Raw genomic sequence first — 13,329 nt, 5'->3', positions numbered from 1 at the left:
CACATCGGTAAACGATCACGCTCCGCAGAATTCCCAAAATCTCCGAATCGCTTCGAGTTATTCGAGCCTTCGTTGAGGAAACATCTTGTGACACATCGGCTGATTCTATCGCAGATTCGAATAGTTCGAGTTATTCGAACTTTCGTTAAGCGGACAAACGACGTATAGCCGTAGCTTTACTGGTTAGATTGCGTAAGCAAATACATACCAGTAACCTACGTGTAATTCCATTTGTCGAATCAGCTAGTTAATCGATTCGGTCGTGAGTACGACCCGGTTAAAAGACTGCGGAATCTCGTTGGTATCACCGAGATTTCACGTCAGCAGTGCACTTCGGTTCATATCAGCCTGGCATTTTCCACGTATTGTTGCAAACAGCGGTCGTGTGAGAGGCATCGAGATTAGGACTCGATCCTCCCTTGATTTTCGAACGGTCTTGCTCCCACCTATAGGGGCCTTCGTGGCGTGTATACCCTGGATGGACTTGCCGTCTTCCAGTCGGAGCGTGGGACGAGTTATTTCAAGCCCAGCTTCCGGCGACCTGCTAGAGCGCTGTTCACTGACCGCCAGTCCTGTACGGCTACTGTGCGTAGAACGCGACTCATAAAGCGCCGTGGTGTGATAATCCCAACGTAAGTCGTCAAATACGCCGTTGAACGACTGCACCACACTGTGTTCCGTACGCACATAAGAAGACGGTAAGGGACCGAGGACCGGGTGACGGTTGGAGCCTTACAACCTCCCTCTATTCACCCTCTCCTGCGACAATCAAGAGTTGCAGTCGTCAAAGTAACGAGATTAAATCTCACTATAACAACGGGACGTTTTTAAATCCGGCCGCCTCTCAATTACCCGAGCCCGGAGAAAACTCTCCGCTCTCTTAAGGCTGCGGAGGAAGCTGGATACGAACCCCGATCACGCAATAATAACAGAGCGATTCCCGATTTAAAGGGAACGCTCATATATACAGTCCGCTAGCTTAGCTGCGTATCGCGGCGGCTGAGATTCCCGCTCCTAAGTGCAACAAGCACAAACCAGGAGCGTGCAGAAAAGAGTAAGACACACAACGTGACTAACGTTGTCAGGTATTTAACGCCTAAACTCGTCTCTCTCTTTCCATTCCATAACAGCACGACACGAACCATCAGACCGATCGACGTGAGGGTTTTTCTAGACGTCAGCCAGACGTCTGAGTTTTTTTCCCCCAATTTCTTCTATCGTCTGTATTTAAGAGTCAGATTTAGCGAAACAAACGGCTTAGTCGCATAAGGCGATCAAGCGAAAATAAAATTATAATCGTACCGCTTATTTTCCGTCTGTTCCTTCCCTCGAGATCCAGACCCCCGTTAGGCGAGGTATTTTCAAACCTCCTCCCCCTAACAACATTGAACGCCTCATATGAAAATTATACGGTCGCATGGACAATGCTGATTAAACGTTGCAATCAACCGCGGAAAATAATACAAATGCACTTAAAGTCATTGTTTGAATTGCCCAATCTGACGAAGGAGTGACCAGTAGCATTACGATCTTTGATCACAGCTACTGAAAAGCACGTAAACGCGTTGAAAGCCATCAAGATTCCTGGTAGAAGCGTGGAACGAAATCCTAGTCTATATAGTAACCGCGAAATTAGACAAAATTACGCGTCGACATTGGGATCGGTCTTTAGACGATGATGCCATGCCGACCCTCGCGGAATTATTGCATTTTCTGTCCAAATTTGCGCGCGACGATGCACTTACAACTCTTGCAAACTCGCCTGAAGCGGCACATATCCAGTCAAATGTAAGACAGTACCAGAAGCCCGCAATTCAGGATTATAGAGTCAAGACCACGCGACAAACTTACATAACCGTTAAGCAAAGGTTAAATGTCCGATCTGCGCTAAAGGCCATTATATACAATCCTGTGAGCAGTTTCTAACCTTTCCGCGGACAATAGATTCAATGCGGCAAAGACCGCTAAATTATGCATTAATTGCTTAAAATCCGGGCATTCTTGCACCGCGTGCTATTCCAGCACATGCAAGAAATGTCATCAAAAACACAACACTTTGCTGCACCGGGAAGAAAATAACGACAGTAATACGATAGCGCCTTCGACATCTAGCGAAAAAACTGCGATTATCGAAAACCAATGTAGATATACCGGTATCCGGTTTCAATCAACTAGAGACACGCATACGAACATCCGTGACGGCAACAATTGCCTCAAAACATTCGGCCTACAAATCCGAAATAACGCTGTACGAGGCACCGCAAATCTCTGGCTACCCTCGCAGCAAATTAGTCATTCGCACGTACAATTGCCGAAGAATGTGCCGCTAGCCGATCCCCAATATTACAAACCAGCCAAAATCGATGCACTATTAGGCGCAGAATTATTCTATCAGCTAATGCGCGTTGGTCAAATACGCTTATCAGCGCCGTCGCTTATTTTGCAAAAAACCGCGTTGGGATGGGTATTATCGGGGGCGGTCAGTTCTAAGGGTATTGCATCTAAATCCGTGAAATGTAACTTGTCATCCATACCGTTGGACAAGCAACTCGCCAAATTTTGGGAAATGGAAGAATGCTCCACAACAAAACCTCGGTCAAAGGAAGAGGAATTGTGCGAAGACCATTTTAAAATTCATACGCGACGCGATGTATCAGGGCGCTACGTGGTACGATTGCCCTTTAATCAATCCAAAACCAAGCTGGGCAGTTCCTACGGCGGAGCATTAAAACGTTTTTACGCGTTGGAAAAACGTTTAGAACAAGACGCTATTTTGAAGAGTGAGTATTCCAAATTCCTGCAGGAATACCATTCGTTGGGGCACATGACCGATATTTCGAAGATGAAAAATGTATCGCCAAGTACGTCTGCATGAACGTGATGCGATATATCAAAAAATATTTTGGCGCGAAACGCAAGAAAAACCTTTGCAAACATTTAGGCTAGACACGGTCACGTATGGCACAGCATCCGCGCCCTTTCTCGCGATACGAGCGCTGCATAGATTAGTAGAGGACGAAGGTAAACCGTACCCATTGGCTTCTATAGCACTTACTAAAGATTGTTACGTGGATGACCTATTAACTGGTGCGACAACGTATAAAGACGCAATTCAATTACGCGATGAGTTAATACGACTCACAAATTTAGAAAAATTTCATTTAAGAAAATGGTCTTCAAATGATCGGACTTTGATTGAGGATCTTGCCGAGTGGTCTCTGGATAGCAATCACGCGTTAAATTCAAACGATTTAGTAAAGACACTCGGGGTGTTTTGGAATTCGTCAACCGACACAATCACCTACAGCATTGCCTTTGACAAGAACCATTCTCGCGTAACTAAAAGATCTATTTTATCGAGCGTTGCGCAATTATTCGACCCCTTGGGTCTAGTCGGTCCAGTCATTACAAAGGCGAAAATCGTCATGCAGGACTTATGGAAAGCCAATGTGGATTGGGACGAATCTGTTCCGCAAGATATATATGTAAATTGGAAAGAATTTCAGCAACAATTACCTCTTCTTTCCAAATTTGAAGCACCGCGAAAAATTGTCGTGGGGCTGGCATCAGATATTCAATTACATGGATTTTGTGATGTCAGTGAAAAGGCGTACGACGTCTGCGTATACATCCGATCGTGCAGGCCTGATGGCACAATCACAGTGCAATTAGTGGCATCGAAATCACGCGTGGCGCCCGTCAAATCCGTATCAATTCCCTGCATAGAATTATGCGCGGCCGTCTTATTAACCAAGTTATATTCTAGCATAAAAAGTGCGCTTAGGTTGAAGTTCAATTCCATAAGATTTTGGACAGACTCGACAATTGCCCTGTACTGGATAAATACGCCACCACATACACTCAAAACCTTCGTGGCAAATCGCGTGTCAAAAATACAGGAGCACACTGAACCGGGCGAATGGTTTCATGTAGCATCATTAGATAATCCCGCCGATGCTATATCGCGGGGTCAAACTCCCGTTGAGTTGTTGAAAAATCCGCGGTGGCATCAAGGTCCGTTGTGGTTACGCGAAACAGAAAAGATATGGTCCGTCACTCGAATCCAACTAACGAATATTTCGGAATTTCGTCCCGTTACGGTATTCAAAACAACATATGAGATAGATATATTTAATCGCTTTTCAACTATAAACCGATTGAAACGGGTAGTAGCTTATTGTCTTCGCTTTTATACAAACGCCACGTGGAAGGCAGATCGAAAGGGGCCTTTAGATGCCGAGGAATTAAACCGCGCTCATAACCGTATCATACGAATTGTACAAGAGTAATATTTCGCTAAAGAAATAAACGATTTAAAGACGCGCAACCATGTAAACAAAACTAGCAAAATCTTAAACTTAAATCCATTTATGGACGAGCAGAGTATTTTGCGTGTAGGTGGTCGGCTACATAATTCTGATCTAGAATTTCAGCAAAGGCATCCTATTCTATTACCACGTGCTCAACACATAACCAAATTGATTATTCGGGAAAATCATCTTTCACATACCATGGTGGAATACAGACCACGTTAAACGCAGGCAGGCAAACCTACTGGATCATCGATGGCAATAACACCACGCGGCACATAATACGAAATTGTATTACCTGTTTCCGGGCGCGCCCCTCATCGGTAAGCGCGATTATGGGAAATTTGCCAAAAAATCGTGCCGTTCAAGCTAAGCCTTTCGAGTCTGTAGGTATCGATTATTGCGGTCCCTTATACATTAAGGAAAAAAAATTCCGAAACCGTACTAAGGTTAAGGCGTACGTAGCCGCATTTGTTTGCTTTGCAACAAAGGCAGCGCATTTAGAATTAGTTACCGACTTGACGACGGAGGCATTTATAGGTTGTCTTAAACGGTTTTTTGCTCGACGAGGAAAATCTAGACACATTTATTCAGACAATGCAACCAATTTCGTAGGGGCAAAAAATGAACTTTCGGAAATACAAAGGGCATTAACTACGTCAGAACACAATACTAAGATATTAAATTATCTGTCAAATGAAGGAATCACTTGGCATTTTTCGCCTCCAAGATCACCTCATTTTGGTGGCCTATGGGAGGCTCTCGTGAAATCATTTAAGCACCATTTAATTAGGACCGTTGGTGATTAATTGTTCACGTATGAATCCTTAAACATTTACTTCATTGAGATCGAGGCGATATTAAACTCCCGTCCATTAACTCCTATGTCCTTCGACCCTAACGACACAAACGTCTTAACTCCTGCCCACCTCCTAATAGGAAATTCGCTAATGAGTATGCCTGAGAGAAATCTGCAGCAAATAGCCATTAACCGGTTGTCAATGTGGCAACACATCCAAAGGGTCAAGCAGCATTTTTGGGCAAAATGGCACAAAGAATACATTAACCAGCTGAACACACGCAGCAAATGGAGAACGTCCCGCGGGAAAGCTCTCGCTATAGGAGATCTTGTGATCCTGAAAGAAGACCACGTACTGCCAATGAAGTGGATACTGGGGCGGATTACAGATCTCCATCCCGGTGGTGACTCGATCGTAAGGGTTGTAACGGTGAAAACAGCACACGGCACATACAAGCGAAGCATAACCCGGCTATGTCCATTGCCTACCGCAGACTTATAATCCTTTGCCAAATCCTTGTTAACTTTTTATTATAAATTATTATTAAGCAACCATCTGCGTATAGTACACGTTAACGATTGCGTAATTTAGCATAATTCTAGCTCTAAGACGTCATACATTTCAATACGTGCGTTCTTTGCGGGAACCACGCGCGGCGTACATTATTAACCATTCTTCGTTTTTGAACGCGATCGTTCAAAGGGGGTGGCATGTTGCAGCGCAACAGTAAACTCATAAAGCCATCGGATGTAGAATCACACCTTTTATAAACATTCAAGGCCTTTGCTTACAACCTAATGCCCCTAAGGCGGCTATTTAATTAGTAAAATCACTTAAAATCTGTATGGCCCTCCAAATCCAGTCGCTCTATGACTTTACTACCTGCAATAGCATCGACGACCGGTGCCAGATGTTTTATGGCCGAGACCAGGTACCGCGCGACGCATCTAGCCACCAAGCGCTAGCCCGGGCCCGTATCTTCCTCGCGGAAAACCCCGAGCCCGCAAAAATGATTAAAAACTACCGTTGCATGCCGTCTCCCACCGACCAACTTCACCGCCAAAATGATTGGCCGGCGCATCAATAATACAAAACCAATCAGCGACTAATACTTCCTCCCGTGGTCTTGGATACGCCCATGGCGAGGCTAGGAAGAACCTCTCCAGCGGATACTTCGTATTGGAGCCTCCAAGCTTATCCTCCCAATCAGTTGCACAAAATTAAGTTGGCGTGCGACATTGTGCTATTGCGCAAACAGAAGCCTTGTACAATTCTTTCGCGTAGCATTCCAACGTTATTAATAGTTCATTCATTAATATCTTTCGAAACAATTAGTAATAAGTTTCGTTAAATTAGTATAAGTTTCAAACTTCAGCAGGATAGCCGAAAAAGAGGAGGCTACGCCGAAGAAACCCTGACAAATTGTCTCAAGATGGAGCTGCAACAAATGGCTTTTCATTTTTATCTTCGAATGAGGATGAAGAGTAGAGTGGTCCTTAATTTTCGACTTTCGATTACTTTTTGATGCATCTCCCCAAATTGTGACACTTGGTGAAAAAAAGTTCTATGCAAAATTTCAGCAAGATTAGACAACAGGAACACGTGCCGCATTTAAATTAGGGTTTTGAAATTTTTATGATTTTGCGTTAGAGTCGGATGCACTTGTACCATCTTATACCAAAGTTGTCGACCGATATTTTTTAGTGATATTATAATTCCTTATGTCTAAAACAATAATGTGAGTGTGATTTTCATTGTCATATTTAGAATCCTATACAATGCAGCGTCTGGAGTAGAATGGTATAATACATATGAGGGTGGTATTTTTCAACTTCCAATTTTGTCCGATCTTATCCTCTTAAGTAATGACATTTAGAGAGAAAATAACATGTGCAAAATTTGAGAGTGATTGGAAAACGGGAACTTGTACCGCATTTGAGTTAAAATTTTTAAATTATAGGTGATTTCATGTCAATTTGGGACATAATTGGCTATTTTAAAAGTATTTGTTGAAGAATAACCGTCTAGTCGGTAAAACAAAAGATATGCGCGAGTCGAATGTTCGTCGAGGCACGTTCCCCCCTCTCTGTCACAGTTGCCTCTAGGTCGCATGGTGTGTAACATGTGGTGTTTCTTCTTACAAATAAAACTTGTTTTTTTATTGTTTAACACGCTTTGTTTAAGTTTAATATAAAACCCCTAAAACCTTTTAACAGTATTAATGAATATTTTTAAATAGAAGTACAATTTCTCGTATATACTGTACGTATCATAAATATACCAACCCCTTAAAATGTAAGGAATTTGATCTTTTAGAAATAAATTAAGCTATAATAGCACTTTCTGTTCTTAGATAGTACTGTAAAAATAAATATTCAAAAGCAATTCCGTTAATTTATTGTAATTAATGACTTAAATTACAGAAATTCTGTTTAATATATGTTTCATAAATATGTCAACTGTAATCAAAACTCATTTTATTTTGAATCTTTTATGCGAAAACAAAAATTTAATAATTTATTATGTTTCCACCAATACGTATTATATAAAAAACTCGATTTTGCATACTTGCAATAAGGTTTTTTATAATATTCTTATCTATATTATTCCAGGCTTCAATAATTGCAAGTTTTAATTCTTGTATGTACATTTGCAAATTTTTGATTATTACAAAAAATTCGCCTAACTAAATTCCCCGCAAATTTTCAATAGGGTTGACATTAGGGAAACGTGCAGGTCAATTTAAAAGAGGAATATTATTTTCTGCAAACCAGTTTAACGAATAAGTTAATCTATGAATCGCTGCATTATCTTGCATAAAAATTAAATTTTGATCGTCGTTTTCTGCCGAAAAGAGTTTTAAATAATTTTCTAACATATTTGTGTAATCCATGCTGTTCATTATACTTGAAATAAAAGCTATGGAACTTGTAACGCGCATATCCCACCCGGAATCGCGAACCAAGCACCGTCGCGGCCGAGTCCCCGCGATCGGTGGTTCCCCGCGCGGCCGCTAGGCGTCCGCGACTTCTCGCCACTAATTACGCGCCGCGCGGGTATTAATACCGAGCCACCGGCCGGATTCCGGGGACTCGTGTCTTGCTCGTCGAAGCCAGATTTAGTGGCGAGAGATTGCGTACGAACCGTTACGGATTTACCCGAGCTCCGCCTTTTGGAAACACGAGAGTGCGAGGGGCACTCTCGCGACCGACACTGAACCTCCCGTAACCCTGGATACTGGGTCGAACCTATCCCATCGTTCCTACCCTGGCCCTACTGATATCGCGGCCTCGTAGCAGCGTAGGTAGGGTACTGCATTACCGTCCCGTACCGACCCCTCGGCCACATCCCGCCACCCACCGAACCTCCAATAACCCTGGATACTGGGTCGAACCTCTTCCCTATCTCCTACCCTGGCCCTACCGACATCGCAGCCTCGTAGCAGCGTAGGTAGGGTATTGTATGTCCTTTCCCCTCCGCTGAGCGCCCGAACGCTCATACCGCCGAGCAACCGCCCGCTCGCCGCGCCGCTCTCGCCGAGTGACCAACCGCTCGCCGCGCCGTTCTTGCCGAGCGACCGACCGCTCATCGCACTGTTTTCGTCGAGCGACCGACCGCTCACCGCGCCGTCCTCCGTAGCCATCAACTTTGTACCACTAGTCTGTAAGTTAGTAATAAGTAAGTTTTAAACCGACAACCCAGCCTACGTCACTCACCGCAACGAACCCTCGACCGCCGACTGAGTCGGCACACGCCACCTTCCTCCGCGTCCCCCTCGAACCGGACCGTCCACGGGGGAACGGTAACAAACTTTTGCCATGAATTGAGAAGCACGCCCAAATCATCATTGACCCACCGCCAAAATTGCGTTTAAAGTAGTATTTTACTTCCTTTCGTATATCGTGTGGCGTCGCCTTCCATGCTCGCCACTAGAGGGGTCGCGCTCTCACAAGCGCTCGACCGTTCACTCGGTTGCTATACAGGGTGTTCCGTAAATGGTGTAAGAGCTGGAAATGTGGGGTAGCTGAGATGATTCTGAACAACAATTTCCTTTGCAAAAATGTCGGATGGGGCTTCATTTTTTAATTATTAACAAAAAAACACTGACAAATCACGACACGCGCTTTCCGCGTGCTCAGGGCCGTCCGAACTAAGAGAGCCACCGTGTCGGGTAGGTAGCAAGATGTGCACCGAAGATACGTCAAGGAACAAATACTGTTTAAAGATTGCATAATGCCGAGCGATTATCCTCGGATCAGTGCATTTGGAGCCTTACAACCTCCACTTGCATCCCCGTCCACTAGGCAATCGATAAAATCGGCAAAGAAAAGAAGTTTAATTCTTTTCACTCCACATAACTGATTACAGCCCACTTACGAGTTCGTATATTACAAACGAGCGAAATTCTCCGCTCCTATATATTCGAATAACGAAGTTAGGAGCGCGCGGAACAAGCGCGGCGAATATACGTGTAATGTGTTTACGTGTGTCTAACACATAGCCGTGTGTTTTTGTTCATAGGAATCCTGGCCTACCTCAACGTGGCAGATTCGGCGAGCGGCCGGGAATATTAAACAGCCAGTTTTGTTTCCTAATTAATATAATTTGATTTTCTGATAGTTTATTTTTATTTTTATATTTATAATAAACGTTTTTCTTTAAAAGAAAATCAAACACGTCCGAGTCACTTCCCACAATAAAAAATCCGATCTCTCTATCCGGACTTCGTCGTTAAAAGCATCAGCTTTTTAACAAATACAAATAATTAAAAATACTACCACTGCAACTGTTACCTCTGCGGTTTGGAAAAATCAGTCAGCTAAATCGAATTTATTAATGTTAGATCTATGAGATCGATATTGGTCTAGGCGTTTGTCTTTTGTGTTGGAGTGTGTTGCGCGACGCTGGAGCCCCAGGCGGCGATTTTTGTCATCTCGCCCCACTCTCGTGCTTGACGCCATGAGGCCACGTGTGTTGTGCGTGATATCCATTTGTTATTGTGTTCAAATATATTCTTTAATATAGAGTAAACGATTATCATTTACGCGCCCACTAATCACAAAACCTACTGCGACCTTTCTGTCAATTAATTATTTGTATTCACTGTTTCCAAGGAAGAAGGAATAAAATGTGGGAAGATGCTCTCGGAATTTTTAGGAAATTAATCCTTCGTACCCGAGTGACGCTTCTCGCTAAAGCGTTTTAAAATTAAAATAAGAATTATTTTCAGAAAATTAAAATAAATACAGTAAGAATCATTTGTAACCGTTTGTTATTAAAAACTGTATTGGAAAAGCAGACTGGATTTGTGCGTACCGAAACATTCCTCGAATGCAAAGGATTAATAGAGAAATAATTGAAATTCGACTTACTCATTTACCTGCAAGTTGATCTGTTGCGCTGACAATAGAGCCCGGCTAGTGCACCGCTGTTGATTACGGCAAGGTGGAAGACCCCAACGAAGATCAACTGATGGAACGGCCCGGTCACTGCACCCGCTTCTCACCCCGAAAATGTGAAAGTGAAAAGTGCCAATTACTGTGCACTTTTCACAAACACTTCACAGCACAGTAATTGGCACTTTTCACTTTCACATTTTCGGGGTGAGAAGCGGGTGCAGTGACCGGGCCGTTCCATCAGCTGATCTTCGTTGGGGTCTTCCACCTTGCCGTAATCAACGTATCTTCGATGCACATCTTGCTACCTACCCGACGCGGTGTAATTCGTCAGTGTTTTTCGTTAATAATTTAAAAACGAAGCTTCATCCGACATTTTTGCAAAGAAAATTGTTGTTCAGAATCGTCTCAGCTACCCCAAATTTCCAGCTCTTACACCATTTACGAGACATCCTGTATATAATATTTCTCTAGTTTCCTTAGTGAGCTTAACATGTATGGATTAGGTAATGTTACAATGTTTAATGATAGCACAATTACTTGCGAAGAATCCTATCGTTTATTCAGGAACAAAACATATCGATATTAGGTATCATTTTTTGCGCGAAACCGTACAACAAGGCAATTTAGAATTAGCATATTGTCTGTGTGTGTGTGTGTGTGTGTGTGTGTGTAAGTGAGAAAACAAGAGAGCGGGAAGCGGGGATGCGCGAGCGGTGTGGCGCGGTGGAGGTGTGCGAGCCGGACACGGGAGTGAAGCGTGTGTGAACTAAGAGAGTTAATGTATATTTCATAATTACAATTAAAGACGATTCTATTATTCAGTATGTGGCACGCTAGGTAGAGAATTATTTTCTATCCAGATCCAACAAGTGGTAGCAGAGCGTGGTTACAGATTTGAGAGATAAAGAGTGTTATTTAAAAAGTGAGATTAAGTGAAAACGAACACGTGCTACGCAATGACCGAGAGTTGGAATATCGCCGCAGTAGAGAAGCTTTCGGATACAAATTATTTTGTATGGCGAGAAAAAATAGAGGGTATTCTAAGATCCAAGAGAATATGGAAGAAAATTATGGGTGTAAAAGCACCAGAAAAGCCTGATGAGGGGGAAGAAAATTACGAAATGAAATTCCGTCAATGGAACGAGTGGGACGACGATAATTATACAGCCCGTACGATAATGATAAACACCATGAGTGAAGCTCAATTAATGAAATATAGTTCCGAAAGAAACGCCGAGGCACTATGGGGTTTAATAAAATTTAATATGGCAGCTGAAACGGAACAGCTAAAAACGAAGTCCTTGAGCGAATTAACTAATCTAAAGATGCAAAAGGAAGAACACGTAGACGATTACATAAATCGAGCTGAAGGATTAAGAAATAAATGCAAGCAATTAGGTAAGAATATTGAGGATTACGAATTAAAAATGTTTTTGTTGAAAGGATTGAGAGCTGAGTTTGAACAAAATGTCCGAATATTGGAAAGTCAAGCAAATGTTTCAATAAATGACATGAGATATGCTCTCAAACAAGAAGAAATGCGAAAGGAAAAGAAACGAGACGAAAGAGCTGTAGGTGACAGAGAGAATGTGAGGAGAGTAAGAGAAAATACAAGAGGTGAGATAAAATGCTTTAATTGTGGGAAGCGAGGCCACTTTGCAGATCAATGCTATGCAAAACAGAAATGTTTCAATTGCAATGGACATGGACACATTGCTGAGGACTGTAAGAAGCCAAGAACGATGACACGAGGAAGAGGAAGAGGATATAGAGGAAATTACCATACAAACAATGGAGGAAGAGGATATACAAGAAGAGAAACAGCGACAAGAACTAATGAGACTGTTATGAGTGTGAGTGAGAGTGTTTGTGAGACATGAAGAAGACTGTAGCGATACATATATTGAGTGGCTTCTGGACTCAGGCTCAACGAGCCACATGGCGAGTGATATTAGTAATTTTGACACTATGAAAAGTGATAGTAGAGAAATAACTGTAGCAGATAGAGAGGGGAGGAAATTAGTTTCCAAAGGGATAGGAGAGGTAGTGTTAGATCAAACAAATGTAACAGGCAGAGTGAGGTTGTCGAATGTATTGTGTGTTCCGGATTTAAATTCAAGCTTACTGTCTGTCGCAAAGTTTACAGATCGAGGTTTTAAAGTGCAATTTGATAGGGATGGTGCCATTGTGTACAAAGAGAAAAGCGGAGTGCAAATGAAAGCTGTGCGTAAGGGAAATGAATACTATGTTCAAGGGAATATTGTGACTGAAGAAAAGGCAGCTGTTACCAAAGAGAAATACTTATGGCATAGAAGACTTGGACACGCCAACGAGAGATTGATTCAAGAAATGAGAGCTGAGAATCTGGTTATAGGAATGGAAGAGACAGACAAGATAAACAGACAATGTGACTCATGTGTTGAAGGGAAGGCATGTCGAAAAACGCACTATGGGCTCGAGAAAGGAAGAACAATGAAAATAATGGATCTATGGCATATAGATTTAATCGGACCAGTAAGACCCTCCACGATGGGAAGGAAACTATACATTCTGACTGTGGTAGACGACCATTCAAGATTTATATTTACAGAACTGCTAAACGAGAAGAGTAATACGAAGGATAAATTGAAGAAATTGATTATTCAAAAGGAAAACGAGATGGGAATGAAATTAAAAGCTATACGATCAGATAACGGTGGAGAGTTTATAGACAATAGTCTTAGAGAGTGGCTAGAAGAAAAAGGAATAAGACATGAATTTAGTCCACCATGGACTCCACAGTGTAATGGGTTAGTTGAAAGAACTAATAGAACGATAATA

The sequence above is a fragment of the Colletes latitarsis genome, chromosome 4, assembly GCF_051014445.1.
Source record: "Colletes latitarsis isolate SP2378_abdomen chromosome 4, iyColLati1, whole genome shotgun sequence".
Classification (NCBI taxonomy): Eukaryota; Metazoa; Arthropoda; class Insecta; order Hymenoptera; family Colletidae; genus Colletes; species Colletes latitarsis.
This window is presented reverse-complemented; position numbering follows the sequence as displayed.